Source organism: Ambystoma mexicanum, chromosome 14 (assembly GCF_040938575.1).
Source record: "Ambystoma mexicanum isolate Mex_15411 chromosome 14, UKY_AmexF1_1, whole genome shotgun sequence".
In the NCBI taxonomy this organism is placed as follows: domain Eukaryota; kingdom Metazoa; phylum Chordata; class Amphibia; order Caudata; family Ambystomatidae; genus Ambystoma; species Ambystoma mexicanum.
Genome location: NC_090940.1, coordinates 514211412 through 514217411, shown reverse-complemented (window position 1 = coordinate 514217411; position 6000 = coordinate 514211412).

The window sequence follows — 6000 nt, the reverse complement described above, 5'->3', positions numbered from 1 at the left end:
GACTCCATTAACTCCTGTGCAAAGGTCTTGGCCTCAGCCAGCTCTGCCTTAAAAGAAGCCTGTCTGTTTATAGGCAGATATGTCAGGAAGTCGGATATCTCCCTCGAGAGCTTTTGGTTGGCTGCCGCAAGCATCGGACCCGCATTAGCCTGCCTTAAGTGTAAACCTTTTTCCGAAAGCCTCCAGGGTCCAGTCTTCCTTTGCCAGGAGACACGTTGCGGTAGATGAGGTAGCCAAAAGTTTGCGATTTGGAATACATTGAAGCTGCTGCTATGACCGATGAGTGAGTTTGGGAGGGAGGGGGGGTGTGGAAAGGAGAAGGGACTCACCCTCTGCCTGTTTATAATTTGCATTCAGCCTTTGATAAGTCAGCTGCGTCAAATACAGTCTGGCCCAACTCTTCTTAACCAGTGCTTCCACATCCTTTTGGAGATATACCTGACCTGCCTGATGTCCTCAAGTTGAACACCTCTGCTAAAACCCCAGCTTCTGGCTGTCCCTGCTGAGGAACCCCTCATAAATCTGCCAGACCTGCCAACCAGTCACGGAAGACCTTAGCTGATGACACCTCTGCGTCATCCTCCTCGTATGTATATGCTATGCCTTGATCCTGACCCCCTTCGGTTGAGCCACTGCCGAACCGTCACCCGTACTGAGTTGCCAGAGGAGGAGCCTCTGCCGTACCCTGTAATATGGGGATTGCACTTGGCTAAGGCTGCACCGGTATCTGAACAGCTGCTTGCGGAAGCACTTCCTTTATAAGGCCTTTTAATGACCCTGACATTTGTTGAGACCACATGAGGGTCATAAACACTGGAGATGCCTGGTGCGCAGCAGTAGGCATATATGTGTCGGGTGGAGGGCTGCTGGGCCCTTCCTGGCCTGCATATAACTTGTTCTATGTACCTTACTGACATCGATGGCACAGGGTATGCCGTACACCATGATGTTTGCAGCGTGTGCATGGAAGACCATTCCACCCTTGCACCTGGATATAGAAGGCGTTGGCCCTTGCATTCCCTCATACTGAGTGATACTCACCACCTGTTGCGGCACCATTTTGTCACGCAATGTTGCCCTTTTGGGTGCGCCCACAGGAATGCGCAGGAAACTGGAGTTCGGCGCTGAGCCTATACGAGTAGGACTCTTACTGCACTCTAGCTGCTGCTCGGCACTCAAATGCACCACAGGTGTAGACCTGGTAGGCCTACCGCCCTAAGGCTCTTGTGGTGCTTATGTATTAACACGCCCCCTCGGGCCTGCACCCTGTGTCATAGCAATGCCCCTCAAGGATAGCGCCGGTGTCAGAACGTAGTGGTCCCTCAGTCAAGGACCCGGTAGGATTCTGTAATCCCTCAGCCTGTGGGCCGGTAGCTGCAAGAGCCTCGGTCCTTGTCTGGTATCAGGATCAGCACACTCACTCCCACTAAAGGGAGTCCTAGGAAAGGAATCCCCCCCTTGTGGGGTGCCTTTGTAAAAAGAGTACTTACCTTAAGTGACTTTGGGCCTCATCACAAGTTTGGCCGTATCCCGGTGCTAAATGCACCGGGACACCGCCCAACGCTATTTGCGTTACTGCAACTCGGTCCGGCTCAATTAGCGCTGGATCCCAAGAGTTGCCCAGGGGTGCTAAGTCCCCATTTCAATGGACCTAATGGGGTTAGGGTGGCGCTATTAGCGCAGGCGCAATTAGTGCCACGCTAATAGCATCGAAAACGGGCCGGAAATTGACATTTTTACCTCCAGAAAAATGCTGGAGGTAAAACTCCCATTTTACACCAGACTCATGATTGGGCCAGCCCTTAAATGCAGTGGTAATAGCGTTACCGCTACATTTAAGTGCTACCGCTCAACTCATGATGAGGCCCTTTGATTTTCGAAGAACAAACTCCTTCAACTGCTCTGGCAGTGACCTAGAGAAAAGCTCCCTCAATCTGGCTAGCCAATTCTTTAGTGATCAGGGAGCTAGAGCTTCACACGCAGAGCAACATTTGCAGCGATGATCCGCGCCTAGGCACTGGAGACAAAGCGCATGGGGATCCAACACCGGGATCAAACTTTCACAGGACGGGCCTTAACTAAATCCCACCAAACGACATAATCCGGGAAAGGCGAGGGACTGGAGGGCGCTAGAATTAGTAAAAAAGTCAAAAACATCAAAAAACACAGGGGAATGCTAAGGAGCGTGGTATTACAAGGAAAACCTTAACCACTAGCACTGTGAGAATAGTTCTGTGCCCATCGGCACGGAGAAGAGGACTAAGGTTAGGTGCCGGGGTCTGCAGACCTCACACGCCCATGGCCGCGCCTCAGTGCGTTTTTTGAAATTTACAGGGGAAATGCCTTTTTGTGGGAAAAAAAGTGTTCAGTTCCCATCCCTAGCGAGGGACACCTCGAGTTGAAGAAATTAGAGATGTTCTGCATTCATTCCATATAGGTTTTCAGCACTAATTCAAAGTTGATTGTGTTTTTCAATAAAATATTAATCATAGATAGCTTAGACCTAATAATCTTCTCTAAATGATTTGTATCACAGACCCTATTCCATCTAATTCGTTTTTTGAAAGCAGAAATAAATACCTAGTCAGTATGTGGTAAATAAACAGAGGGATTACATAGAAAAGACCACTTAATTTCCAGAGCTATCGCAAAATGTTCACTATACAAGTTGTTTAACACCTTGAAATCCAGTGCACAGTGCCATCTGGAGACAAATGCAGAAATAATCTACTGAGGATTTACCTTGATGACCGTCAAAAATAAAGCTCCCAGGTCTATCATAGGGAAGTATGTCATGTATTGTCCTTCTTCCCCTTTCCATAAGCCAAGTATAACAGTTCAGGCCCTTTGTCCATATTCTTGGGTCAAGCATATGCAGAATAGGTATATTATGTTCTCAATCCTCAGCTTCAGCACAAACATTCGGTGGGGGTTCATCTCCTATCTTTAGGTTAAAGTCACCCCAATAATAAACCAAAGCAGGGTCTCTCCTTGAAAGTCTATCAAGGTTTGATAGTACGTTTAAGATTCATCAGGGCAGTACTAACAGATTCTTGTTCTTGTCTGCTATAACAATTGGCTTAGTATAGCAAAAGGTTGCTGCTATCAGTTGATTAATACAGTAATTGTAAATTCAATGAGTTGGTAGGAAATAGAGTAATTCTTTGAGCAAAGGAGCGTCTGATAAGAATCACCAATGCCCCTATAACTCTACAACGAAAATGTTTTGTAGCCATAACATGCAAGGTACAAAAAAACATTAAAAAATGGTTCACAATTTGCCTAGGTCTCTTATAACAGTATAATGTCATATAAATAAAACATCGCAACCACCTGGTGATTATCAAATATTCCTTGTTGCCCAGCGATATTCCATGGTAAAAGCTCCAGAGTGGATCATCTCTGTTATATTGGGTCCGCTCTCGCTCTCCCCGTCTAGGATAAGGAAGGAACAAAGGGTTTGCGTGGTGTTCCAATAATGGTCATTCAATTTCACCTGAAGAGGTGAGAACTTTAAATCTATTCTTTGTAAGTATGGCCCCTTACTGGGGCCTTGATGATTCAAATGACATCATTGCAACGATAGATTATTGGGCAGGATACAGATTATTCGTATTTGCCTTTGTATCCCAGTTAATCTTAGTCACAATCAAACCACTAAAACTATGTGTCTGCACTGGTTTCTTAGGGCTTCGGTTATAAAAAAAAATAGGCTTTCGATAGACAAATGAAAGTGGGACAATGTTGGCCTCCATGATAGCTGTGTTGAAATGTAAATTTGAATATATCACAGAAGGTGCTATTATATTATCTGAAAATGTCCTTGCTACGCAGTCTTCTGAGAGTGTCTTAGTCCCGGTCCCACCCAGTAAATTCATCAAGCCATTAACATTCTTTGAGGATCAACACTCGAGACCAATCGTCTAATGTTGATCCAGTGTGTTACTTTGTTAATTTGTTGATTTCTTCATAGGCTGAGCTGGAGATAATCTGGCGTTAGCCTTACATTTAGACATGGTCACAAATATATGAATCAAATTCACCAAAGCAAAAAACCAAGTCAAACGTTCAATTAATCTAAAAATCCTTAAGGTAGACCATGTTTAACAGTAGTAAAATAAGAAGTAAAACAAATCAGAAGACGTAAAAGAATTAAATTAAAAAAGTCTTTAAAATCACTGACCTCCAAACATGCATTACTACGCTGAACAACCAACTAGCTTGAAAGGCCTTCATAGTCCATGTCCCCTGACCCAGTTTCAAATGGTATCAGTAATGTTGATATAGTGTTTGTTAGTGGTACTGCTGAAATAATCTGAGTTAGTAGAGGTAAAAGGCAAGACGAAACACACTGTCCGGTTAAGGTAATATCTATCTGAGCAATTATTGTTTGTTTTTCAAAAAAAGTACAATTCCGTTCAGTTAAGTTGATTGAATTTAGGTCAAATCAGGACTAGTATACACTTGAGGAATTCATTCCAATCTAAATAGTGGCTTGATGCTTAGAGCTTAGCCAGCTACAGCAGTGGATAAAACGGACGATGAAACATTTCGGAGATATAGTATCCTGAGATAGGCATCGAAAAAAAAGATGCATATTGGGGAAAGGAGTCAAAGGAGTTGAAGATGGAAAATACAAAGCGGATCCATACAGTCCAATATGGCCTTTCTGACAGGCGAGAATCACCTAGAGGCAACAAAGAGGCAAACTCGAAAGTAAAATTAAAGTTGGGGTCAAGGACAAAGCATGCATATACTTTTCTATAGTACAGAGTGCACTACAGCAAGTCTACAAACACCAGGGCACAGGTTGAAGGATATGGACTGTCAGAAGTATTTTTATGAGAAAATATTTAGCCTCATGCTTTATTCCCTCCCATCTTCTGATAAGTTTACTTGCAGGCGCATCAAGAACTGTTCAGAATAGACATGCGCAATACTAGCAAACTAGGGCCCCAAATATTAAAAATGACACCTTTACTTGCGCTCATTTAAACCATTGTGATTTACCTAAATGATTGTCTTCGAAAACAGCATATTTCTTACAATGCCAACCTTTTGGTCCTTAATGGCTTTCAAATTACTTACTCCAGGCCATCTGCCACTTCCCCTTGATTCTCAAATTGTGTTTCGCCTCATACTAATTACATTTCCTTTAACATCTTTCATTCAGGCTGAATACATTTGCTGTTATTACTCTGTTTCTTAGTTCAATTACCACAAAGTATCACATCTGCTGCTGGCAAACTTAATTCTCGAGTTTGATGTTCTTAGGAGACAATTATTTTGCTATCAGAAATTATCACAACGCTCATTTGACAGCATGTATTTTTGGTTGAAGCCACAACCAAATAACCATTACATATAAAAACTCCTAACTGATGTGGTCTGTGCTAGCTCTTGGCAAAATCACATTGTAAAGTCAGTAAATGTGATATTAGCTTTTTTGCTTTAGTTTCAAAGTTACTGACCATCACTTTGCAGTGTTGTACCCTAGCAGATTAACGGCATTGGAGCCCTTATTTTTTTGTATGGCTGAAAACACTTAATGAGCATGAGCTAAATGTAATCTCTATTTGTGCTTTGGGGTCTTGCAATATCCTGTCGAACAAACACTAACCAAATTCTGAGCTGATCAATTTCGATCAGGCTTGGATTCCTATTACTTGTATGTTTGTGTCCAGTTTTGCTTTCTTATGCTAATCTCCATTTTTGTTTCGGGGGCTTGCAATATCCTGCTGATCAGACGCTGTATTACATTGCTGGCAAACACAGTTCAGGATCTTTCGTTCTTTCTCGGGAAAATGAATTCTTGAAACTTCCTTTAAAAATATAAGCCTTTCAATAGAACACTGAACATGGCCCAATACTTAAATCTAACCTTGGAAACAACTTGGTCCCAGAGGAATCTGTCAGAGTTTGATTTGTTCATAGAACAGCATATATAATCTCTTGTTACAAGCCCAGGCAATAGGCCTGAACCGGGCAATTGCAATTGTA